Genomic DNA, 27,223 nt, shown 5'->3' on the forward strand with positions numbered 1-27,223 from the left:
AGCCTGCCGGCTCCGATTAATAAGAGCGGCGGGTAGGGGCGCAGCCCAGCTACGAGACGCCGGCGACTGTTTTTGCCCGTCGGATCGAGAATCCCAGCGGCCCGTCACAAAAAGCGCTTCGGCCGCCGGCGGGGCCGTATCTTAGCGATCTGCACATAAAATATCGCCTCTGCCCGAGCCCCAGGTGGTCTCTATTAACGTCGGGCTGAGGCCAAAGAAGCGGCGTTCAGCTGCGAGCCGCGACCGCAGCCTCCAGTTTACTGTGGCCGGGGTCGCCGGAGAGCTTTTACTGCGGACCAGGGAACACAGCGGCCTGGGAACCCGAGCTGCACCTGCCACACTCATTCTCTGCCTCCTCGCACCTCCTCTGTCAGCGTTCGTGAAGATTTATTTTTATTTATTTATTTATTTATTTATTGTTCCGTGGGACAAAATCAAGGAGAAGTCTCCATGGTCATGGAACGAGTCAATACATGAAATTATAACACGATAGTAGAAACAGATAAAATGAAATATAAGAAACATATTCAGGCGACAAGTCGTAAGTTTAAATAATGAAAATCAACAATGTAACACTGCAATTTGCTTAATTTTTTCAGCTCTTCCAGGAGATCCTCGACAGAATAGACGGAGTGAGACATGAGGAAACTCTTCAGTTTGGACTTAAAAGTGTTTGGGCTACTGCTAAGATTTTTGAGTTCTTGTGGTAGCTTATTGAAAATGGATGCAGAAGAGTACTGCACTCCTTTCTGCACAAGTGTCAAGGAAGTGCATTCCACATACAGATTTGATTTCTGCCTAGTATTAACTGAGTGAAAGCTGCTAACTCTTGGGAATAAGGTAATACTGCTAACAACAAACGACATTATATAAAATATATACTGTGAGGGCAATGTCAGAATTCCCAGAATATTGAATAGGGGTCGACAAGAAGTTCTCGAACTTACGCCACATATAGCTCGAACAACCCGTTTTGAGCCAAAAATACGCTTTTTGAATCACAAGAATTACCCCAAAAAATAATACCATACGACATAAGCGTATGAAAATATGCGAAGTATACTACTTTTCGTGTTGAAGTGTCACTTATTTCAGATAGTGTTCTAACGGTAAATAAAGCAGCATTTAGTTTCTGAACAAAATTCTGGACATCGGCTTTCCACAACATCTTTCTATCTATCCCATCGCCTAGGAACTTGAACTGTTCCGTCTCGCTCATAAAATGCCCATTCTGTCTGATACAAATATCGGTTCTTCTTGTATTGTGAGTTAGAAACTGTAAAAAAAGAGTCTTACTATGATTTATCATCAAATTCCACTCTGCAGCGGAGTGTGCGCTGATATGAAACTTCCTGGCAGATTAAAACTGTGTGCCCGACCGAGACTCGAACTCGGGACCTTTGCCCTTCGCGGGCAAGTGCTCAACCAACTGAGCTACCGAAGCACGACTCACGGCCGGTAGTCACAGCTTTACTTCTTCCAGTACCTCGTCTCCTACCTTCCAAACTCATCATCAAATTATTTTCCACAAGCTACCAACATATTTCATGAACTACATTATTTGATACTGTTTCAATATTATACACAAGATCCTTCATTACCAAGCTGGTCTCATCAGGAAACAGAAATATTTTTGAATCACTTGTAATACTAGAAGGCATATCATTTATACAAATAAGAAACAGGTCCCTTACATCAGAATACTCAGGGAATGTCCCTGAACAACCTCTAAAGTTTTGCCAATAGAGTTCTGGTTCCCACTACATTTAGGAGTCACAGGAAAGTAAATGAATTCGTGGAGGAACAAACTGGAGCAGAAGATACAGTTACAACTCTAATGAAAATGGAATAAAGGTGGGTAAGACACACACACGCTGATTCAGCTGCCCCTACCAATATCGTTTGATGCAACCCGCACTACATCTATATCAGGAACGGTATCCAGATTGGTGACAAGCACTTAAGGGGGGGGGGGGGGGGGGGGTAGGACATCAAACGGGCCGACTTTCAGCAGCAGAGGCACCACAGGACAATTTAATTTCCACTGTCTATAATTTTACAAATAAATTCGTAAAACTTTCTCAGCATAACCAGGAAGGATTCAGGATTCACACTCTCATTACAATGGAAGTTCAAAAACAAGAGAAAAAACTTTTTTTACATGTGACATTTCATCATATTTTCACTTACTATTGGCTGCATTTGTTGCTACAGGTACACTTTTCTTCATGAGGAAGAGAGATTCTTCAATGAACTTTGCACAGGATACAAACCATACTTACAGCTGTATGAAACTCTAGAATTTATTTAATTTATGAAAAATGAATGAGCTGTTACATTTTAAACTTCATGTTTAGAAAAAACTGAAATTTTATAGATAATTAACTCAATTTTTACCACCGTTTTTAATAGACCTGCAAAATTCTAGAGTTTCGTGCACATGTAAGTATGGTTTTTATGCTGTGCGAAATTCATCGAACAATCTCTCTTACTCATGAAGATATGTGTACCTATAGCAACAAATGCAGCCAATAGTAAGCGAAAAAATGGTAAAATTTCACATGTGAAAAAAGTTTATTTTGGTACGTTTTTGAACTTCCACTGCTATGATTGTGAATGCTGAATCTTTCCTGGTCATTCTGACAAAGTTTTATGAATTTATTTGTAAAAGTAAAGACAGTGGAAATTAAAATTGCCCTGTGTTGCCTGTCCTGTTCCAAGTCGGCCCGTTTGACGTCCTACCCCCTTTAACCGATATAAACTCCCTGTCAGAGCTTTAGGCGATTGTTAGCAAAATGAATCATACTGTAAAAAATACAAGTAACGACTGGCCATGAGTTACACAGTATTTTTGGACCAAGATATACCATACTTCTGCCATACTTACCCAAGTGTTTCTAATCTTTCTTTGTGTAATTAACGTTCTAGTCATAAAGGTTTTGGATGTCTCTGTAAGTTTATTCCGTTTATGGTACTCAATCTTGCTTAAATGGTTCGGAAAGGTTGCCCTATACCGTGCGTTTCACCTTGACGTTTCAGTCGACGAAATTGACTGGAAATTTGTGGTAAGTTCCTATGGGACCAAACTGCTGAGGTCATCGGTCCCTAGGCTTACACAATACTTAATCTAACTCAAACTAACTTATGCTGTGCACAACACACACACTCTTGCCCGAGGGAGGACTCGAACCTTCGGCGGGGGCGGCCGCGCGAACCGTGGCAAGGCGCCCTATACAGTGCGGCTACGCCGCGCGGCGTCATAATTGACTGGAGATACCAAAATGGCAAGTGTGTAAATAACAACTTTCCAGAATATCAACCAATGAAAAGATAAATATATGACTCTCTATGTTAACGTGCTAAGCAGTTTCACAAACAAAATTTGTACAATAGGTCTAAGATGTCTACATGTACTGTAGCAGTTATTCTGCAACACTTGGCAATGTGCTTCACAACTCAAAAGTGAAACACCCAAAAACATTGTTCTGTTTTGTGCGGTTGTGTAACATGACATCTGTAGGGGCAGCTCGATCACCCTCAGTATCTAGGTAATGGATGACAGATGTACCAACAAAGTGTCAAACGTCCCGAGCGTGGGTTTTGCAAGCGACTGAGCGACAGGGGTTTGTCCTAAAGGGAATGCAGTCGGTTGGCCGAAGTGAGTGGGAGACTTGATGGTCTGGCGTAAATTCCCTGAGATGGATATATACGACCGGAGGATGACGAGGAGAAGAAGAAACTCAAAAGGTAGAATTAATTTCTTTTATCCATTATAGAAATTTCTTTCCTAGCTGCGATCCCTTCAAACTACTCCTTAAGCAGAGGCAGTAGCTGTTTAGCACTGTGTCTGCTTAATGAAACCCCAAGACCAGCAGAGCCCTGCAGGTAACTAAATTCCGTCCAGTGACTCCAGCCTATAACTCCAGCTGCCTCCGTCCACGAATGCTTCTCATCTTTAACTACGTGACCACCTACTGCCATCTTCCCGGCCATTCACTCTGACTCTAGGCACTCCACGCTTTGTCTTGATTTCCCCTTTGAAACGGCGTGTCGCTGACATGACATGACGTCACAGACGTTTCGTCGCCTTATTGGTTACCATGGTGCGTTGTACGTCATACATCTTTCAGAGGATACATGGAAGGAATATGAAGCGTTTCCTTATATGGTCTCGAATTACGTCGTTCACCTTCAATGGCTTCTCATGACATAGCGTGTTGCCCACAACGTAACCTCTTTCTCAGTTCTTAACCGCTCTATTCTCTAAGGATATGGCTTCATTAACTGTGTAAATGACATAAGAAGACATGCAGTAGTGACCTGGATGCTTAGAGCTGACACTCGAATCGAATGTCAGCTAGCTGATGACTAAATGTGTTAGTCCTATACTGCGCGTATGAAAAATAACAAAGGCTACTTTACAGTATTAGTAGCAGCACTAGGCTTGTAATCTCTGAAAAATATGTCTAACTATGAGGTAAATAAAGCTACATAGCGTGTTTTAAGTGTCCCACCAAGCCCATATTCGTAGGAGACAGTAAGGTTCTGATCAAAAGTAGAAAAAAGTCCTTTAAACATACGTCCAGCAACAAACATTTGTTGAGACGTGGGGCCTTTTACTTGTGTGGAGAACAGTCAGCAGTCAGTGCTCTAGACTGCCTTCCTGCTGAAGTTCATCGATCATTTGTTATTGATTCTCTTCGACATATGACTGCAATGCTATTGTCAGACATAACTGTTCCCTAGCTGTCTGTTAACAGTGCTCTCAACGCAGGTGGCTGATGAAAGTGACTTGCCCCTGTTTATAACAGAGGTGGTAAAGATTGACAGGCTGTCGGGTTTCCGAAAGGTTCCGACTTTCTAGAGGTGCTTGATTAGTATAGAGACTCAGGAAGATCAAACAAAAACCAGTTTCAGACTTACTTAACAGAAAAAATGTATTTTTTAAGAGATTACGGGTTCCCAATATTCACCCGAGGACAGCATCGAGTAACATTAAGCATTACTGAAGAAGATTACACGAACATAAAACTTAGGTAAAGTGCACAGAAACTACTAAACTCAGTGGAAATTTATTTGAGCTAGACAAAGGGCGGTGTTGGACTGGGTGGATAATGTTGGATGGTATTCGTGAAGCCGGAGGGAGAATAATGAACCATAAGATACAGATTCAGGTGAAAAGGGGGAGGTCTCGGTGGGAAACGTCTCACAAGGCTATGGTCGTAGCGTGATACATTCACGCTTAACGTGCGAACATATCTGTGTGTGTGTGTGTGTGTGTGTGTGTGTGTGTGTGTGTGTGTGGATACAGGCGGCTTTTCCAAGTTCTGCCACAGTTATAACTATTACTAACTGCAAGGCGGCAAGTGCCTATGAGAAAATGCGTTTGCAACACAGGCGAAGCCTCATCTGTCGGTCGCCGTCAAAGTTGAAAGTGAAGGGAACTGGCGCGATGAGCCAGTCCGATGTATTGTGACTCTGGACGTGTTATCCTCCGTTGAGCTTCCGACCCCAAGTTGACGGCCATTGTCAACTTATGTGGAGTGGGAGGGCAAAAGGGTGCCTGGTGTGACATCGGGAGCTGACCGTGTCTTTTGTCTATAGAAGTTTCACATTGTGGCTTAGTCCTAACATTCGGGAAAACGGTCTTCAGTGAGTTCTTGCACATCAATGTCGAAGAAAAAGGAACCGTTTCAAAACTTATTTTTATTAACGAGATAAATCGGTGGTGTAATTTAAAGGAAGCGAAATAAAACCGATATCAAAAAATTACACTTCGGTGTATTGTTCATTATCGTGGCATCCTGAATCCATAATCAGATTGCACGAATTTTGATTATTGCTAACTGCTTTCGTTGTTTAAGGGCTAAGCTGGCCGTACACGAGCATGTCGCGACACATGACGTTACACAAATCTAAATGTGGTTAATTTACCACGCCGTTTTCTGCGCCTCTTGAGACAGCTCCCAACACAAACGTTCAATAAGTTGGACTATGTGGTAGAGTATCGTGGCCTCCTCATTCACTTGAGAGCAATTTCTTAGATTTCTGGAAATATTTAAAGGTATTTGTCTATTCCAGAGCCACACGTGACAGGAGCTTGTGTTCAGTTCCTATGATGAAATTCGTGTAAAGTCAGGTGCATACATAAGAGTCTGTGATTCTTTGGGAAGGATGGGTAGGAATAAATGACCACATTGCACACCTCCTGGGGTGTTAGGACAGGTGGCTACTGTTCGGTAGAGCCGTTTAAGCACATAAAACTTTGTATGTAGGTCACTCAAAGTCGAAATATTGTTCCGTGTTAAATATGAAGGATCGCTGCGACTGTTTAAAATATTTATTCAAAGATATTACTGGTTTTTCAAACTAAATTTGCATCATCAGGTGTTTATGTGCACACAAACATACAACAAAATTTATCTAAATTTTGGCAGTGGCAGGTAACGGAAGATAAAAGCGATTAGTTTTGTGTCTGCTTACAGTCAGTCCATAAAAGCGATCAGTTTAAAATTCGGTAAAAGTATATTCCCCAACATTCTCATCAAAGTATTTAAAATTTCTGTCTCGCAAACGGGCGAACGTCCATAAACAAAAAACGGGAGCTGAGGCCATACCGAAACCTAAAAAAGGGCCCAGTAAAAACGTCAAGATCAGGAACGTAGAGGATATTAAATTAATAATTTTTAAAGATATTCTGCAAAAGAACAGCGTTTGAAACGATGTTGGGGAAACAACTGTTAAAATAACGTCACATTTTACCTGTAATGTAGACGACCTGGGGAGGAAGCGTTGTTGTTGCCAGTGATGAACAGACCATAAGCTGCTGCGTGACCTACGCGAAAAGCGGCGCATGGTTCAAATGGCTCTGAGCACTATGGGACTTAACTTCTGAGGTCATTAGTCCCCTAGAACTTAGAACTACTTAAACCTAACTAACCTAAGGACATCACACACAACCATGCCCGATGCAGGATTCGAACCTGCGACCGTAGCAGTCGCACTGCTCCAGACTGTAGCGCCTAGAAGTGCTCGGCCATTCCGGCCGGCGCTATATCTCAAAGAGTACTTGCTTCCGCACTTGTGTCTACAGGACTTCTTTTTCTAATATTGAGCAGTACTATCTCCAGTAAGAATATGAGACACTTTTGTTTTTAAACGTGCTGTGCAAAACAAAGAAACTCTTGAAGACGATCCACATGCGACGCCGCCGTCGAGAGACGCGTACCGTGCCGTGTGGTTGAGAGGCTGTTGTCTTTTAAACGTCCGCGGCCAGTGTACACAGAACCCGGCTGATGAGCCGCTAGTGTGTAGAGCGGCCTAAGCAGCTAGCGAGCGCTTTACGAGCCGTAATGGCGAGTCCGCATTGTTCCGCAGGCATTAGCATAGCCGGTATCGCTCCGCCGTTATTTAAACCGGTTATTTGCGAGCGTAAAGTCGGCACTCGGTAATGATAGCAGCAGCGACGACGGAAAAAAAGGCCGGGGAGGCAGCGACGAGATGAGGAGAGACGAGATACGGGGCGGCGCGTGTGTGCGGCGCTCCTGATGGCTACTTACCGACAACTAGCGGGCAAGCAGCCGCCTAATGGCTGGCCGTATACCTCGATGTGCGCACATCGCTGAATCCCCGGCGCCCGGCGGCGGTGGCCCGCGTTATCCCGCTAGCGTTACGTAGGCGTCCGATATAAAACGCAGCCCGCTCATCCTAACCGCTGGGGAAGCGCCCGCAGACGTGTTAGGCGCATCTCTGGTTGTGGGGTCTAACGGCGACGATTAAGATGCCGAGGAAAACTCTGCGAGAAATTTATATACAGCTTGGGTCCGTTTCCGACAAAAGGCTACGCAGAAAATACGTAAAGTAAAAATAAAAGAGCTAAACGACCAGGAGGAAAGATTAGGATTTAGCGTGGTGTCGACGAAGAGCTCATTAAAGAAGGAGCAAACAAATCGGATACGAGAAAGATGAGGCAGGATATCGGTCGTCTTGTATACGAAGTGAGCAAGAATTTGTCACAAGTGGTGCAAGGAAGCCACAGCTAGACAGAGGAACGCAAGAAAGAGCTGCAGCTTCTGACCCGATCATCATCTTCACTCCTGTCGCCAGTCATACGTCTGCTCAGTGTGTAAGTAGGCTGTTTAGGTTTTTATATTGGTAATGGGACTTGCTATATTGTCCGCAAGACTTTTCGATGGTGATTGTGCACCTGCACAGTCGCAACAGATGTCTGCTGGCCTTCTCTACAAGGACTGCAGTCGGTCTGTACCTTAGACGGGCCACCAATACCATACAATCTACCAGCACTACAGTAGGTCTGTTCTGTGATGACCTACCTGCCAATATTCTTTACCTTCGACTGACTATGCTGTGGGTTTGCTCTGTTGTGGACCATTACCTGCCTGCATGTCAAGAGTCAGCACTGTCTTTCCGTTGAAAGGTCAACACTACTTCTTCAAGACTGCATGGAAATCCACTACTTTCGTGTGCATTTTCTTTCACTACTCAGACTTTGAGAAAAACACTGCAATTTTACTTTGATGAATGATCAGGACTGTCTTTATGGACTGTGAGAAAATTTTAGCTTTTGACCAACATTGCATCGATAAGTGTGTGCATTTCATTTCTTTGTTATTGTAATTATGAAATTTTTTTTTCAAATCTGTATTGGCCACTGCCCAAAACAATTTGTAAATTTTTTTGTGGGGAGCATGGGGGCTATGTAAGTAGACTGTTTAGGTTTTTATATTGGTAACGCTACGTAACGCTCTATACGAAAATCACTGGCTGTGCTGTGTGCAGCCTATGGCTGGTTTGCGTTGTGTTGGCTATTGTAGTGTTGGGCAGCTGGATGTGAACAGCGTGTAGCGTTGTGCAGTTGGAGGTGAGCCGCCAGTAGTGGTGGATGTGAGGAGAGAGAATTGGCGGAGTTTTGAGAGCGGACGATCTGGACGTGTGTCCGTCAAATGGTTCAAATGGCTCTGAGCACTATTGGACTTAACATCTGAGGTCATCAGTCCCCTAGAACTTAGAGCTACTTAAACCTAACTAACCTAAGGACATCACACACATCCATGCCCGAGGCAGGATTCGAACCTGCGACCGCAGCGGTCGCGCCGTTCCAGACTGAAGCGCCTAGAACCGCAAGGCCACTTCGGCCGGCAGTTAGAATAAACTTCCAGTTCGCCAGCGGGTAAATTTCCGCAATATATGACAGTTGTGATGCAATACTGCGTAAGTACCATTCCTATAAGTTTTTTTACTGTAATCAATAATTTGTTTCGTAAATTGCAAGAGCTCATTTTGAAAGTACACTCGTAAAATTTCAATACATTTTGGTTATTAATTGAGCTATAATTAGTACTTTATCGATGTTTTAATGTGCGGAGCACATCATTGTCAAAAATTTGAATTTTCTAACAAGATGTCATGTTAAGACTCACGTAAGCCCTTAATTTTTCTTGAAAATTCTCAATTTCTTTTGAAAAATGGTAGATCGAGTAGCAGTAAAATTAAAGACGTCAGACACTGACACATTATAAAAAGAACTAAATTGCTGATCCTGTGCCAGACGACGAGCAATATGAAGTAAAAAATCTAAAAAAATAAATGACAAAGAAGGTGGCTAGGGTTAGCGTCTCGTCGACGATGGGGACATCAGAGACGGAGACCGTGCTCGGATTGCAGAGAAGAAGGAAATCCGTTGTAAGCAGTGAGAGGTACAGCAGTCTGTCGTAAATGATGTTTATTTTGTGGCCACTGTGTGGGCATCTTCAGTACAGGAAATGCAAGTTAAAACATTGAAACCACTTTTACACGCACGTACTCCCAAGCGAACTATTCATGTCAGAGGTTGCTAAAAACTGAATTAATTATTAAAAGAAGTGATATCGCACTACATTTGTTTGGTAAATGGTTCCTAAGTGGTTTAACATGGGATTGAGTCAGTCGTGGTTGAATTTTTTGTTAGGGAGGGTCAACGTAGAAGATCCTGGCTTAAGTGGGTATCATCAGTACAGGATTTGTAAACAGCATTTGCTTTCTAACCGCAGCGGAATAATAGCACTTGCAGTGTGGAGTTAATCAGGTTTTTTTTTAATGTAGGGTAGATATTGCGAGTTTCCGCTTGTCAAATTTCAGTAAATGGTTAACGTGGTGAATGGTTCAGGTAATGAGGGGAATCTGGCTCTTTGATAATGAGGTGTGGACAAAAACATTTTACTGGAAGCACGAGTTCTGCGGTGCAGACAATACTGAGAACAGACTCCGGTTGGCGATTCGTGATTGTAAATGGGGATGACGTGCCGATCTGAATGGTTCTGTTAATTAGTATTAGTTTACCAGTTCCGCAGACTCATTTAAGGTTGAGTGCTGCAACTATTGTTTAGTATACGAATTTGGTAAACTCTGACAAAATCGAGTTTCGACGGGGAGAGATATACAATTATGCATGCACTGAGTAAATAGTGTGGTGGTTTATTGTTGTATAAAGGTAATTTATTTTTGCTTTGAGTAATAGGAACTCAAATTGGCACGTTTGGTATTTCACTTGCACGGACGAATTTTAGAACGTGATAATTGACAGTGTAAGTGGGCTGTTTAGGTTTTCTTATTGGTAACGCCACGTAGCGCTCTGTATGAAAATCACTGGCTGTGCTGTGGCCAGTCTGTGGCTAGTTTGTATTGTTGTCTGCCACTGTAGTGTTGGGCAGCTGGATGTTAGCAGCGCGTAGCGTTGCGCAGTTGGAGGTGAGCCGACATCAGTGGTGGATGTGGGGAAGTAAGAAGGCGGATTTTTGAGAGCAGATGATCTGGACGTGTGTCCATCAGAGACAGTAAATTTGGAAGACTGCATGCCATGAACTGCTATATATGTTTATCACTTTTGAACACTATTAAGGTAAATACATTGTTTGTTCTGTATCAAAATCTTTCATTTGCTAACTATGCCTATCAGTAGTTAGTGCCTTCTGTAGTTTGAATCTTGTATTTAGCTGACAGTAGTGGCGCTCGCTGTATTACAGTAGTTCGAGTAACGAAGATTTTTGTGAGGTAAGTGATTTGTTAAACGTATAGGTTATTGTTAGTCAGGGCCATTGTAGGGATTTTTGAAAGTCAGATTGCGTTGCGCCAAAAATATTGTGTGTCAGTTTAAGCACAGTCATGTATAATTGTTCAAAGGGGTCGTACAGTGTTAATTTCGCCTAGTCATTGCTACGATCTTACCTCAGAAGCTGAGTAATAATTAGTTGGAACCATTTAGGCTTACTTATTCCATTACTTACATTTCCTTTTTGAGTGACGAGTGAACTTTTAAAGTAGGAGAAGATAGTAGATCACGACCAGCCAACACTTGAGCTTATAGTTTAATTTTTGAATGTCGAACCGTTTTATCGTGGCTTAGAATCTGCTGCCATTCATTCACTACCATATACTTCTTCTCTGAGCGAAAGTCAAATAAGGCAAAGTTGGTTTAAGCTGACATAAAGCAGTTCCGACTCTTAATTCCAAGTAAGAATTGAAATCATCCCCATAACAGAAAAGAATAGTAAAAGATTTTTTCTCCCTAAAGAAAGCAAGACAATTATTTGAAATGAAATAATAATATTAATTAAAGAAAATAGCACAGAATATTAGCAGGCGGAGATGTTCTATGATGCTAATATTTGTGCGAAGTATCTGAAGTTCAAGCATTTAGTACTTTAACATCAGGTCTGAAATAATACCATCAGAAAATAATATTCTATCGTAAGTCACGAAATTTTCAAAGCTGTTCGTTTATCGTAAAGACAGGAGATACAAAGATAATAATCTCTAAATAGTCATTTAAAGTATAGACAAATAGGCGTATAGCAAAGATATTAATTTTATAAAGAAAACAGAAACAATTTGCAGCGAGAGAATATTATCTCGCTGACTTAGTAGCTAGTTACTTCTCTGGATCTGAAATTTTGTCCACATATATAATTTACGAAAAGTTTCTTCAATAAACCTGTATCGCAAGTAATTGTTATTTACATGATATTCATGATAAATTTGGAAATTTGTGGTAAGATCTTATGGGCCCAAACTGCTGAGGTAATCGGTCCCTAGGCCTACACACTACTTAATCTAACGTAAACTAACTTACGCTAAGGACAACACACACACCCATGCCCGAGGGAGGAGTCGAACCTCCGACGGGGATATCCGCGCGATCCGTGACAGCACGTCCCGGACCGCGCGGCTGCCACGCTAAATACAAAGCATCGTAGGTGGAAGTTGAGTGCTCGCGTTGCAATCAGTTATATAAAATACGCTAATTTTTTTAATGCAGGCAACAATGGTACGAATGAATCAAAACCGCACATAGGCGTGCTTTCTAACTGTCATTATTTAATAAAAAATGGTTCAAATGGCTCTAAGCACTATGGGACCTAACATCTGAGGTCATCATTCCCCTAGACTTAGGACTACTTAAACCTAACTAACCTAAGGACATAACACACATCCATAACCGAGGCAGGATTCGAACCTGAGATCGTAGCAGCAGCGCGGTTCCGTACTGAAGCGCCTAGAACCGCTCGGCCACGCGGCTGGCTGTCATCATTTAAGAAGAGAAGGTTTATTTATTAAAAAGATAACTTATGATAAGGAAATTTATTGAGATGCATAAATAAATATCCGCAAATATTTGCTATGAGTTTCACCCTGTGTTACCACCGACAGTCTAGTCCGCATAGACTTATTCACTATGCCCAGAGACTTCAGTATAATTAGTGGCTATTATAAGAATATATATACGTGCGTAAAGCCGTAATAGTAGCGAATACATTGGTGTGTTGGCTTGAAATGTAATACGTATTCTATTCTATTTTTACTACTTTCTGGCTGGATAATTAATTAGATATTTTGAATGGGGAATGTTTTATGACGTTTAACTCTGAAGTCATAAATGGAAGTTAATGAAATGCTTCCTAGGAAATTTAATAGTAAATGTTCTTAGTTGCATTTTCTTGTCAGTGGGAAACTTTACCTCTTTTTTCGGCTGCGATGGTCGTCTCGAATACAGCGCCCTAGTAGTTGCTAATTGTTGACCGTGTCGCCTAATGAAAGAAACTCCTGTTTCGATGTCATGAGATGAACAGTTTGACAAATAAAGAAACAAACACTGTTTCACTTCACAGAAAATACAATACGACTGAGAAAACTATTACAACAGGAAGAGCGATAAAGATGTTCGTGCCCTCTCTTCATCAAGACACACCACAGACTCCTCTCTTTGTGCTGACTTAAAAAAAATTAAAAAATGACAGTCACATATCTCTCATCTAACAGCATCTCTGCTGCGGCGCGTTGTCCTTTTTTTGTCTTGCGTATGCTTCTTTGGAAACATTTAGCAAGTGCCATCACAAACATTAGGATCTGCGGCAAATTCGCGATTTTAGACGTGTGCAAGAATGCTGGTATCTCTTATCATTGTCGATTGAGATGCGTGTGCGTAAATAATTGTTGGTATGACTTTAAAACTTAATAAGTGAAATACCTTAGACAAATTGTCAGGGAATTTACATACATTTATGATTTCGTCGAGTGTAGTGCCTATCTGCATATTATGTCGCTGTGTAGGAGGTCATGTACAGTCTGCTACTTAAATTATAGGTGATAATCGTTGTAAGAAGCTTATATTGGTATCGGCATTGCTTAATTAACGGCTGTTCAAACTTGATTGCTGCCCGAATTCCACTCCATGTAAATTAGTGCAAGAAGTGGCTTTCCGACTATGACCTGCCCCTTGCTACAGTAAAAATAGTGTTTGGCCACTAACAGTATATCTCTAATTGCAGTAGAGCACAAACAGTGACGTTATCTGTCTAGATTGCCTACTCTGCACATCAGCACAAGAAGAAGCGACGGTTTACTGAGCAAATGCATAAGAGTTGTTGCGTCACAGAGCAACCTCTGCAGTGCTTGGTGAACGTTTCTCAGATCTGAATGGTTCTCGTATCGACAACGCATGTCTCTCTGCCGTAGATCACAGCTGATAAGTGCGCAGCTCGTAGTTTAATTGCTAGTGTTGCTACATGTGGATCACGGGGTTCCGGGTTCGATTTCCGGCCGGTTTCGGGACTTTCTCTACCCGGGGACTGGGTGTTTGTGTTGTCTTCATCATTTCATCATCAATCGTGATAGTAGCTAGATTGTGCAATTTTAGTCTTGTATTTCTTTCTTTTTACTGCCCAGTTGTTATCTTCACGTGCCTTAAGTTCAGGAACAACTTGTATTATGGCTACATAGTTTATTTGTCTGAGCATTATTTTAGTGTTATTATAATAGATTTTCATGCATAGTTATAAAATCTCATCCGCTCACTGTTGAAGTTTACCTGTAATGGAGACAAACAGTAAAACTTCATCAGCAAAACAAAACGCTACATATATGTGTTCCTACTTCCTTTATTCCAGTTTAAAGGTTTAAAGATCTGTTTAAATTCATAATTTTTTAAACTCAGTTCTGTGTACAGGTTCATAACGCACAGATTAAAAACGCTGCATCCATTTTTTTCTCTTTTTTTATTGTTGATCGTATTGTAAGGTGCTGAACAAGCGAAGATATTGAACGTCTCGATCGAAATATTCCTCAAAGGCCAACTCACGACGCACATCTTCCTACTGGCAGAGACGGGAATATCATAGAGTACTCAGAGAAAACCATTGTGGCCAGAGTCAGCGGTAATTGTAAACGACGCACAGACTTCAGCAAACCACTCGCCAACCCAAGGCTAGACAACAGTAACCGGTGAGCACCCAAACTCGATCCTCGCTAAGGGCTGATACGTCACCACGCGTCACAGGACGCCAGAGATCAACAAGAGTCAATAAAAAAGTCTGCCTTGACTGAGGAGCCGGGGCACACATTGGGACGCTCCCATGGTCGTGTTCTAGACCGTCCAAAAGTATTTGAGGCGATGCATCATATTTGACAATATGATAACGACGCTTCAGACAGCGGACTCATACACGGGATGAAATGAGACTCCTGCGTCTGCCCCGCCGAACTGTTGAACAACATCCTGCACGGTTTTAAGTAGGCTGTTTAGGTTTTTATGTTGATAACGCCACGTAGCGCTCTGTATGAAAATAGCTGACTGCGCTGTGTGCAGTCTGTGGCTGATTTGCATTGTTGGAATATTCGCTATTGCAGTGTTGCGCAGTTGGATGTGAGCCGCAAGCAGTGGTCGGTGTGGGGAGAAAGATGGCGGAGTTTTGAGCGTACGATCTGGACGTGTGTCCGTCAGAAAAAGGAAATTTGTAAGACTGGATGTGATGAACTGATATATATGATAACTTTTGAACATTATTAAGGTAAATACATTGTTTGTTCTGCATCAAAATCTTTCATTTGCTAACTATGCCCATCATTAGTTAGTGCCTTCAGTATTTAGAATCTTTTATTTAGCTGGCAGTATTGGCGCTCGCTGTATTGCAGTACTTCGAGTAATTAAGATTTTTGTGGGTTTAAGTGGTTCATGAAAGCTATAGGTTATTGTTAGTCAGGGCCATTCTCTTCTATGGATTATTGAAAGTCACACTGCGTTGCGCTAAAAATATTGTGTGTCAGTTTAGTGGTGATCGGAATAAGTGAAGAGAAATCTAATTATTTTCAGCCATAATGGCTATGTTTGTAAACCGTGACTGTGTGGGATAATTATTTATTTAACGTTTCTGCTACCAATCACTTTTTATTTTATGCTTTCTTAAAATAAATCATCTTAAACTAGATTAATCTCTATGTATGTATAAACGCAAAAAGAAGAACAAAACATGTTTGAAACACGTTGCATTATGTTAGATTAAGCATAGCAGAAACTTGAAATAAATAAAGAGAAATCTGTTTGAGTACGTTGAGTTTTGTTCAGCTGTTTGAAAATCAAATAACGTAGAACTTTACCAGCACTGTCATTCATAATTTTTCTAAGGGGACGTTTCGCGGTCATCATCGGTTTATGTGTCCGTAGCACACTGCCGCCTCTGTACGTTCATCAGTATATAACGTTTCTGTAGAACATCAGCATGGCTTGGGAATTCGCAACATACCTGAGAGTGCTTGTGTTTCGATTAGATTAGATGTACCTTTAGTTCCAGCAAATCCATGGTTCGCACATCATTCAGCACTTAGAAGATCTATGAAAAACAAGCACATGTGGTAAATATTGTGGGCCCCCTATTGACGCGATGGAGCTGTTTGTGCTCTCAACGCAAGTCTGACCAGCCTCAGTGAACTATGAGCGGTCGTGGACGGACCGATGGAGTGCATGGCCAGAGACGTCGGCGCGGTCGTCGGCGCGAATGTAAGCGCTGCTCACTAATACGAGGGTTGCCCACAAACTAATGCACTGCGTTTTTTTCTCAGCCCAAACCAATACTTCGAACGTGAGGCGTTACGTATGTATTACTTGAAGTCTCCTGAGTGGGCGTGCCAAGTTTCCGCCACTTCCGACAGATGGCGTAGCTGCAGGTCAGTTTCAAAATGGCGTCTGGGGATGCATGTCACAAGCAACAGGCCGTCATTGAATTTCTCACTGCAGAGAAAGAAGCTGTGTGGAATATTCACAAACGCTTTCGCAAGGTCTATGGAGCATCTGCTGTAGACAGAGGTACAGTTATTCGCTGGGCACGGAGGTAAGGTCTTCAGAAGGCGGCTGGGCGGAGCTCCACTATTTGCAACGGTCGGGGAGCCCATCCACGGCTGTCGCACCTGACACACCTGACCTGGCCCCCTCGGAGTTCCACTTGTTTGGGCCATTAAAGGACGCCATTCGTGTAAGACATCTTGAAGACGATGAGGAGGTGATTCACACAGTGAAGCACTGTCCCCGCCACAAGGACAAAGATTGGTAGCGACATTGCATTTACGGCCTTTTTCGCGCTCGAGAAAGGCTACAGAACGGGATGGAGATTACGTGCAAAAATAGGGTATGTAGATAAACCCCATCCTTTCATGTGAGTAATTCTCATTACGTTCAATAAAGAATTCTTCAAGAAAAAAATGCAGTACATTACTTTCTGGGCAACCCTCTGAGCCGTGTGCAGCCCGTGTCCATGCCATTTTTTCTTTGGCATTTTGTCACATCGAGTGGAGTCTTGTTTCTTCCTTACTTACTGCTGTAACGAAGTTGCTGGCTTGCCCCCTTGAGTGGCAGCAGCAGCGCTTATCGATACTAATACCGTCGTACTATCTTTGGTGTGACCATTAATATTTCGGGATGGTGGTGGTGTGTGTAGTAGTCAGTCTGCTTGGACGGAGCAGCAAGTTCGCTGCCCACCGAACCTGGACGCTGAAGCTGAGTGATCGCTTAACCTGTTCTGAAGCCTCAACTATTGTGACATCTCTCTGTACATTTGCGGATTGTTGCTTCCTGGGCCGCTCAGGCTTGGGGTTGGCAAAATCTTGCAGCCGTCTTCCTATATTGTGATTAATTATTACATTGACCGTTACTTTCCAGTGAGTATTTTCTGCCCTGTGGCCGTTAACGCCCCAGTTACCTGCCTGGTCGTCAGCGTAGTTTTCCGGCAGTGCGCCTTTCCTCATCGTGTTGATGCTGTCTGCCACGGCGTGTAGTTCGACAGCCTTTTAAGCTGTTTGGTTCATATTTGCTTAGAGTGGTTATTGTCCCTTGGTTGTTTTTGAACGCCAATTTCCGAAGATGTAGTACTGTTCGTATCCTCGTCCTTGGCTGATATTTTCGATCGTTGTGCCGTTGGTCGGACGGAAGGGAATTGGTTAAGTTGTTGGTCGGTCCTTGAGCCGTCCCTAGTTTGGGTTGCCATCCAGTTATTTAACTTCAGCTCTACCTCACCTTACGTTTGAGCTACCTTCTCAGGCTGACCCTTGGAACACTTCCGAGCACCACTTGTTCTGTCTGTTTTAGATTGTGATTTTCATTCTAATTTGAAGTATTGTGCGAGGCCTTTGGCCGTGTATTAATTCAGTTCTTTTTAAGGTTTACATAAAGGCCTTCAGCCGTGTTAAATTAAAATATTCTTTTAAAAAAAATATTTTTCCTTTAAATTTGTTCTATCTGAAATTGTTTTTAATTCAGGCCTTAAGCCGTTAGTTGTTCAATGTATTATGTGTGGCCTGTAACACCATAGCTCTAATACTCCAATGATTTATTTTGGCTTTTGTTTCATTTAATATTACATCATTACGCTTCTGTAAATGTGTTTGATTGAATAGATAACACAGAACTGTATACTCCTTTCTTTGTAAAAACTTTGATGTCTTGATTTGATTCTATGCAATGTAGTATATCTGTCATTTAAATTCTTTGTCCCATTTGGAGGGAACAAAACTTATTGTATATAATTGTAATTTTGTGTGAATAATTTTTTGTTGCAATGTCAATATGTGCAAATATTCTGTTTTATATAATGTATTTGGTTACTGTTATGTAAACTGCTGATCCTCACTTAGGGTTCTTGGTTATTCTGTATGTAAAAGTTGTTGTGATTCCCCTCGGGAACGGAACTGTGTAGAGCGCGCAAATTGTGGCCACCACGAAAGGCCAGAGTCCAGCAATTCTGTCTGCAAATCCGCCTACCGACTTGCAGTTGCCACCACATTGCGCAATCACTGTAATGAAGCACTATAGCAATGTACAGTGAAGGATCAGCTAAATGGATGTGTTAGTGTGGTCAAATATAAGGTAATTTACAACTGAATTTATGTACCTACCTTGATTTTTCTCCTTATCATAACACCTCTCAGGTTACTCTCCGTTTGAACTAAAGTGATTTCCGAGTGTCCTTACTGAAAGAACATTAAAGCCCAGTGTTTTGCTAATTCATGCCTCTTGAACATAGTTAAATGAAAGTTAAAGTTAATGTGGCAAGAAAGTGAACTAAAGTAATTGATGCTTGCAAAAAATAATTTTTCTATTAAAACTGCTTATTAATGTGTTGTTGCCAACTTCAAATTAAAAGTTCTGAAGACTGAGGCTTATAAAGTTTTCCTTAGTAAATGATCACATTACTGCCTGTTGTAAATCGCAGAAGGTGAGTCAGTATCTTACATATATGTTAATTTTGTGTCTCAATGTACTAAAAGTGGAAAACTGCAGTGTGGAACGTTATATACTCAAGTTTGCTAAGTGTTTGTCTCTTCTGTGTATTAGAAGTGCTTATTAATAATATAATAGGATCCACAGTTTGTCTATTGGGTTAATGCTCGGTAACAAGTAATGGAAAGACCACTAATTAAGAAAACCATAATTTCTTTAGTCAAATGATAGTGAGGAGCAATCTTTAAGTGGTTTCAAATTAACTTTCATTTTACATAGTAACGTATTTAACTGAGAGAGACTTAACCTATATCCAATTAATGATTCTGCAGTGAATAGTAATAATAACGTTATAAAGACCATTCAGTTGGTGTAAGCCCTGAAAGCAGTAGTGTGTTTCGGTATCCGTTATAATTTTGCAAATAGTTTGTGCTGCTCTAACTGTTAGTTTCAATCTTACTGTAAACATATGCATGTGTCAAGAGTTCACTGCACTCGCGTGTGACAAAGTATAGGTTGTGTTTATCCATTAAAATTATTAATAACTATTTTCTTGAACGAGAATGTTAATCATTCTCTTGCCTAGTTAGGCTGGCGACAGTTTTCTTTATCCGTTGAACAGTGCAGATAGGCAAAATTTTGTTTGTTACTGTTCAAATATTTCCGTAATTCTGACTTTCATTTCTGATAAGCCACCTCCGTTAGGTACAACACGGTCAACATAACAAAATTCCTCTAGAGGGTAACACTGCTCTGTTGCGTTGTACCATAATCGCTTTAATAAAATAGTTTTATTTCGCAACCTGCTTTAAGGTTATGGTACAGCAGCAGACAGAGAGGAGTGTTATAGGCCCTCAGCCAAGGATTTACGTGAACATGTTTTAATAAGGTCTTCAGCCATTGTATTCTTTAAACGAATTTTTATAAGAAGGGATAGACTTATTTTACATTCTTTGTATGACTTGTTCAGGTCTTCAGCCGTTGTTTCACAGTTGTTTGTGGGCTTCCGCCATGCTGTAAGTTAATATTTCTTTAATTAGGCTTTCGGCTGTTCTGTTGTAAGTAAAAAAAAATCCTTGGTTAGAAAAAATTGTTTATTAATGTGTTTTAATTATAGTTGTCCTTTAGACGTGTAGTGTAGGCCTTCAGCCGCTAATTGTTTTCAATTGCATGTTTTTTTTTATTTTACCTTCTATTTTTAATTGCTTTTGATTTCTAGGCCAGGCCTTCAGCCATTCTTGTTTATGGTGTTTTCTTTAAGTAGACCTTCATCTGTATTGTCTAATTGTGATCTTTAAAGCAATGTGTAAATAAGTGGTTCTTGGAAAAATAAAGTAGTGCGTTTGATTGTGCAACTCACAGTAGCCGTTTACGGCCCCATCCACAATCGTAACCTTATCCTTTGCGCTCTCTGAGTACCTACCAACCTGGTGTCAGCCTCGTAGTTTGCCGACTCCGTGCTCCGCCCTGATGACCATGCGATGCCATTTTGATGCTCTGTGAAACATCACTGGGCAGCACTGTCACTTCCCAGGCCTTAGAGTCGGCTCTTCTCATCCGAACAGCTCAGTTGGCATCACGAGGTTGAGTCCTCCCACCAACGAAAAGTTACGGGCAAGCTGGCTCGTAGACACGGAAGCGCACATACGCAGATAGGTACATGCCTGCAGCCGAATTTTTCAGCAGTACAACTCCATCCATCTACATCACACTACATAAGCTACCTAACGGTGTGTGGTAGGGCGTACGGCTGGTAGCTCTAACTGATCCCCCTCCCGCCCTTCCCTGTTTCACTTGCGAGTGGCGTACGGCAAGAATGATTGTCGGTAAGCCACAGTATTGGCTCTAACTCCGACTTGATCATTTCGCGGGATGTATGTGGGAGGAAGTAATTACGCTGTCCGCCTCTTCTCGAAATATGCTCTCTCGCAGTTTCAGTAGTAAACCTCTCCATGTTCCACAACACCTCAGTTGTAGCGTCCGCCACTAGAGTTCGCTAAGCAACTGTGTAACGCTCTTGTGCCGACTAAATGATGCCCTGGCGAAACGCGCCACTCTCCGTTGCGTCTTCTCTATCTCCTCTATCAATCCTACAGGGTAAGGATCCCAGATAGGTGAACAATATTCAAGAACTGGTCGAACAAGCGCCTTGTCACCCGCTTTCTTCGTGGATGAGTTTCATTTTCTTAAGTTTCTTCGTATGAATCGCTGTCTGATATCTGCTTTTCCTAATGTTTATTTTTATTTTCCGTGATTATTCCACTTAAGGTCGCTCTACACAGTTACTCGTATATATTTTATGGTAGATACTGTCATCAATGGTGGCGTTTATGAACACGTTTATTACATTTTTTTGTTGCTATGTTTTAATGCACAGTGTAGGAAGGGTAGCAAGTAGGTAGGGTCAAAAGGCAGACTCATAGAACGACGCGACAGACGGTCACATAGCGTGAGAAAGGCCCGGCGTCCTAGAGCCTTATGATAAAGGAGCAAAGACAGTGGGGATTCACCTATCGCGCTGAGCCCCAAGAAGCCGATCTTGTGTTATTTATATTTCCTCTTTAAGTATTAATATGCCGTTCCAGGGGTTCTGATGACGTTACTTACGCTGAGAAATTGTTAATAATAATTTCAATGTCATTGAGTTCATCAGGAAACGCCAAGTACAAAGTTTAGTCATTGTCAGTGCTTATCGATGGATAGGATGGACAAATCACAAGTCTGCCCTGACAGGGCATACGCCAAACTGCTAAGATTATTACCAGTATACGATAGGTTTACGAGGATGTAATACACGAATCCGTGTATAACATCTGATATCACGTAAAGACTGTACAGTATGTTCAAAAATTGCCTCGGATGACGTACTTGTGAGCTGTTGTGTTAATCCAAGACAGTGTACTATCGGTTTTCTAGGTGCCAATACGTGAACCAGTGTGGGAAATGCAACTCCGCATACAAACAGAATTGATTGCTAATGTTTCCTCGGAAAACATACTTGTGCGATCTCATGTTGAGTCTAAGATCGTGTGAAGCGTTTTTTGTGACTTTTGCGGTGCATGGGAACTTATGATTAATGATCGAGAGTCTCATTTTGACTATTGAAGATAGTATAGCTCTAAAAATCGTTTTATTTATTTTGCATTTAATGAAATAAAACAAAATTAGGTGGCATCCTAACATTTCACGATTCTTACTATGCTTGGGATCCAAACCTACCAATTCATCACATTACTATGTACTGTATGGCACAAGCGGTAGAGCTCGCGACCGTCGGTGAAGAATCAAAGCGAGACAACGGCTACGGGACATCTTTAGAAAGACGTGAGCTAACCCAGTTGCATTCTGTTGCACTAGGGTAAGTGGCCGGCCGGGGTGGCCGAGCGGTTCTAGGCGCTACATGTCTGGAACCGCGTGACGTTTGCTGTCGCAGGTTCGAATCCTGGCTCGGGCATGGATGTGTGTGATGTCCTTCGGTTAGTAAAGTTTAAATAGTTCTAGGTTCTAACGGACACCCATAGTGCTCAGAGCCATGTGAACCATTTTTAGGGTAAGTGAGTGCAGACTTTTCTTGCTAAAATCCAGCTTGTCTGTTAATCCCGACACATCTTTAAGGTGTAGCACTGTGGGACTACGTTTTACCACAGTCCCAAATATTCCTTACACTTGGCATCCCTTGTGCGGGGAAAATACCTTTAAACAGCGGTTGATAGGATGCATTAAACCCTCATAATATTCTTGTTGTACAGTGGTACATCTCTTCTTCTATGTATGCTCAATATGTTACGTTTATTTACCCTCAGGGTAAACTGCTATGGCCTGCACCAGTCACAATTCCTATGCATGTAATTCTCATAATCAATAACGTCTTCTGACTTTGCTACTTTCTTATAGGTCACCGTATCATCCGTGAACTTTGTTGAAGAGCTTCCAGCCCTTTCTGCTATATCATTTACATACATATCACACTTCCTCCGAAAATTACCTTTACATCTGTCAAGTTCTGACTGCAAGGAAGACTTGAATCCAGTCGCGACTTGACAGAAACGATGATCTGCGGAAAACGTATCTTTTACCTGAGTTCATCATCAATCAGAAGTAAGGGCCACTGTAATCGGTATTCGAATGTCAGTGATTGTCTTGAGGCAAGCGATTGTGAGTAAAGCCGGCACCGATGCCGCCCGGCGGTTCGACCGGAAGGTGGAGCCGGCGTGACGCCTCGGTCCTGACAGGGCTTTTTCTCGGATGTTAAGCATCTTTCACAGACGGAAACAAACATTTATCAATTATTCTATATGAATGAATCCAAGATGGCCGCCGAGTGAGATCACAGGTATTTTCTTCGTCCGCTAAAATAACTTATTTAAGAGGAAATAGTGCCAAGTTTAAATATTCTTTGTTTTCATTACTTGCTGTAGTGTCCGTTCTTGTCACACAACTGAATATTAGCGTCCAAGCAGAGTTTGTTCTTGAAAAAACTTGTTCTTTAGCTGAGGTCCCGATAATCGCGACATAACCCGTAATTTTGCGTGACATAAACACAACAAATTCTATTCAAGTTTTCTTGATAGTGCAAAAATCGTTTAAAAAAGACAGCTACTAGTTTCATCAGTGTCTATTGTCGCAATAAAAGTGTAATTAAATATTTCTAAATCGTATTTAACTAACACATTTCGTATTGTTTACTAGTTAGATAGACGCGATCTAGGTCTAAATTTTCCGAGTTATAAACGTTTAAAAACCTGACCAAACACGCCTGATAACTTAAATTCTCTAAAAGCAAAGTAATTACAAATTCATTCTTCTGTTTTTGCATCTCTAAATCAGTAGAAAAACAACAACCACCGCACATAAGATCTTTGTGTCGTTTTTTTGCTTGCAGACATACAATCTCGCGACCTTGACAAATTTAAAACATTCTTTAAACTTAACTATTCTTTCGAAACTGACCATGAGTGAGAAATGTGGGAGCTGTTATAGGGTAGTGAGTAGAGGGATTTGTTGCCAATCTTGTAGGAAATATTTTCACTGGGGGGGATGCAGTGGGGAGAATGTTGGGAGAACAGAAGAGGCTCTCTCCTGGAACTGCAGAGTATGCAGTAGGAACATTTTGATTGGGGAGCAGGAAAGGAAAATCTGTGCCCTTCAGGCACAGTTGGAGGAAGCAAGGAAGGAACTGATAAGGATCAAGGGAAATAGGGGGGGGGGGAGGGTGGTTGGGAACTGGCAGCTGGTAGGAGGATAGGAAGAAAGAGAACGCGATCTGATAGTTTTATCATCAACACCAAAAACAGGTATCTGCCACTGCCAGAGTTAAGTGGAGAAGAGCCTCAGGTAGAACGAGGAGCAGGAAATGTGCAGCACACTTCAACCGAGGACAAGAAGCCTAGGAATGTACAAAGTGTTAGGAAGAAGAAAGTGCTGCTGCTAGGTAGTAGCCATGGGCGAGGTGTAGGCCCTCAGTTACAGGAAAGTTTAGGGGCAGCGTACCAGGCCACCAGTATCTTCAAACCAAATGCAGGGCTAAGTCATGTGATAGAGGACCTAGGGTCTTTATGTAAGGATTTTACAAAAGAGGACCATGTAGTGATAGTGGGTGGGGCGGGAAACAGTTTGGACAGGGATGGGGCATATGACACAGGTGGTGACCTGGACAAGATACCTTCCCTGACTCATGGCACCAATGTACACTTTGTTGAGCTGTTCCGGCGTCATGATCAGCCACGCCTTGATGGAGCTGTGAGGCGAATCAATGTGGGGCTGGGGATGGCTCTGAGGACGGCCAACTTTGCTCATGTTTCTCTGGTGCCCGTCGGGACTATCAACAGATGGGGTTTCACTAGGCATGGCCTACACCTAAACAGGACTGGGAAGGGAAGATTGGTACAGCTGATTCATGAAAGTATAGGGGGTGGATCTCGGGCCACACATGGTCAAATACCTGTTGTCATAGGTAGGAAAAGTAGGTCTTTTTTAGGATAAATCCAGACAACAGGTTCCCCTGCCTAAAGAGTATCTCTAGCAGTTAAAAAAATACTGAAACAATCACTCACAAGACAGATTATAACACTTCAAAAATCACACATACCAGATGTCACAAAGAAAAACAAACCATCGGAAAGAGTAACATGGGGCATTTCACAGACTTAACAATCCTCCATCAAAACATGCAATCAATAAAAAATAAAATACAAGCATTAGAAGTTGAGCTCCAATCTTTGAACTGCACAGTAGTTTGTATTACTGAGCACTGGTGTAGAGACACAGAAATCCAACATGTAGTATTATCATTGTATGAAAGGGCAAACTCTTACTGCAGAACTACTTCAAGGGGTGGAGGATCATGCATTTATATCAGAAAAGGAACACAGTTCAAATCTAGACATGACCTCAGTACAGTAAGTGAAGACAAACACATTGAAATATCAGCTATTGAATTATCAGGGCTCGATATCACCAAGAAATTAATCATTTTGTGTGTGTATAGATCTCCCAGTGGTAGTGTGGACACTTTTTTCAACAAATTAACAGAAGTTCTAGATAAAGTCTCAAGTACAAAGGTCAACATAATTCTGTGTGGGGACATAAACATCAACACTAATATCATAAATGAATCCAGCAGCACCTTCATAAATATCCTTCAAAGTTTTGGCATGTCCCTATTGGTCAATAGTGCAACAAGGGTTACTACAATGACTGCATCAGTAATTGACCATGTGGCCACAAATATAGACAGGGAAAAATGTGATGTAGCTGTAAAAGATCTCGGACTATCAGACCATCTCTGTCAAATAACAACAGTAAAATCAGGCATCGAATCATTCCCTAAACTACAAGCCTATAAACGACATCTATCAGAAATCAAAATAAAAGATTTTTCAAAAGAACTAGAAAAACAAAGCTGGGATGAAGTGTATAAGGAAACCAATGTGAATATGAAATTCTCCAAATTCTCCACATTGTTTAAACTGAACTTTGAAACAGCATTTCCAAAAGTATGCATGACTGTATCAACATCTCACAAAAACAGATGGATAACAGCAGGCATTAAGAAGTCCTCCCAAACACTTAAACACCTCAGTTCCATGAAAAAGATTCACAATGATCCAGAAATCTTAAATTTCTATCATAGATACAAAAAGATTTATAGGAAGGTGCTGATTGCTGCAAAAAAGTCATTTAATGACAAAATAATATATAATGCAGGGAATAAAAGCAAAGCAGTCTGGGATGTTATAAAAAAGGAAACGGGGAGAGGAAAACAAACGCAGAATAACATACTGCTAAGGGAGGGGGATAAGGTAATAAATGATCCACAACACTTAGCAAACTATGTAAACGAGCAATTTTCAAGTATTAGAGAGAAGTTACAGCAAAAATTCCCCAAAACAAATATAACACCTGCAAAAATTGTTGCACTAGATACAATGATGTTACTTCCAACCACAGAGAATGAAGTCAATAAAACTGTTCAAAAGCTAAAAAATAAAAAGTCAGAAGGCTTAGATGATGTACCAATGTGTGTACTGAAACAATGCATAGGGATTATACAAGGCCCATTAACAAATATAATAAATGAATCCTTCACATCAGGGACATTTCCAGAGCAGCTAAAACAGGCAAGAGTTGTACCTTTGCTTAAGAAAGGTAATGCAGAAGACATAGAAAATTACAAGCCCACTTCCCTGCTGTCAGCATTCTCAAAAATAATAGAAGCAATTATGAAAGACAGATTAATGAATTATCTGAATAAATACAATCTTTTAAGCAAATCACAGTTTGGTTTTCGAAGTGGCAAAAATACGGAGTCAGCCATAGTAGAATTCACAAAAGTTGTACTTAATGCTCTTGATAAAGATGAGTGTGTCACAGGCATATTTTTGGATCTTTCTAAGGCTTTTGATACAGTCGACCACAAGATTCTATTAAATAAATATAGGGGTTCCACAAGGTAGCATATTAGGACCAATACTATTCCTGATATACATCAATGACTTTCCCAGTAGTGTTACTCATGGTGAGAAAATTCTCTTCGCTGATGACAGCAATATTATAGTCACTGAGAGAACAAGAGAACTCCTTACCGAGAAAGCAAATGAAACTCTCAAGGAAGTTTACGATTGGTCAATAAGCAACAAATTGACATTAAACATAAAGAAAACTGATGCCATGAACTTCAGTTTG

Source organism: Schistocerca gregaria, chromosome 1 (assembly GCF_023897955.1).
Source record: "Schistocerca gregaria isolate iqSchGreg1 chromosome 1, iqSchGreg1.2, whole genome shotgun sequence".
Classification (NCBI taxonomy): domain Eukaryota; kingdom Metazoa; phylum Arthropoda; class Insecta; order Orthoptera; family Acrididae; genus Schistocerca; species Schistocerca gregaria.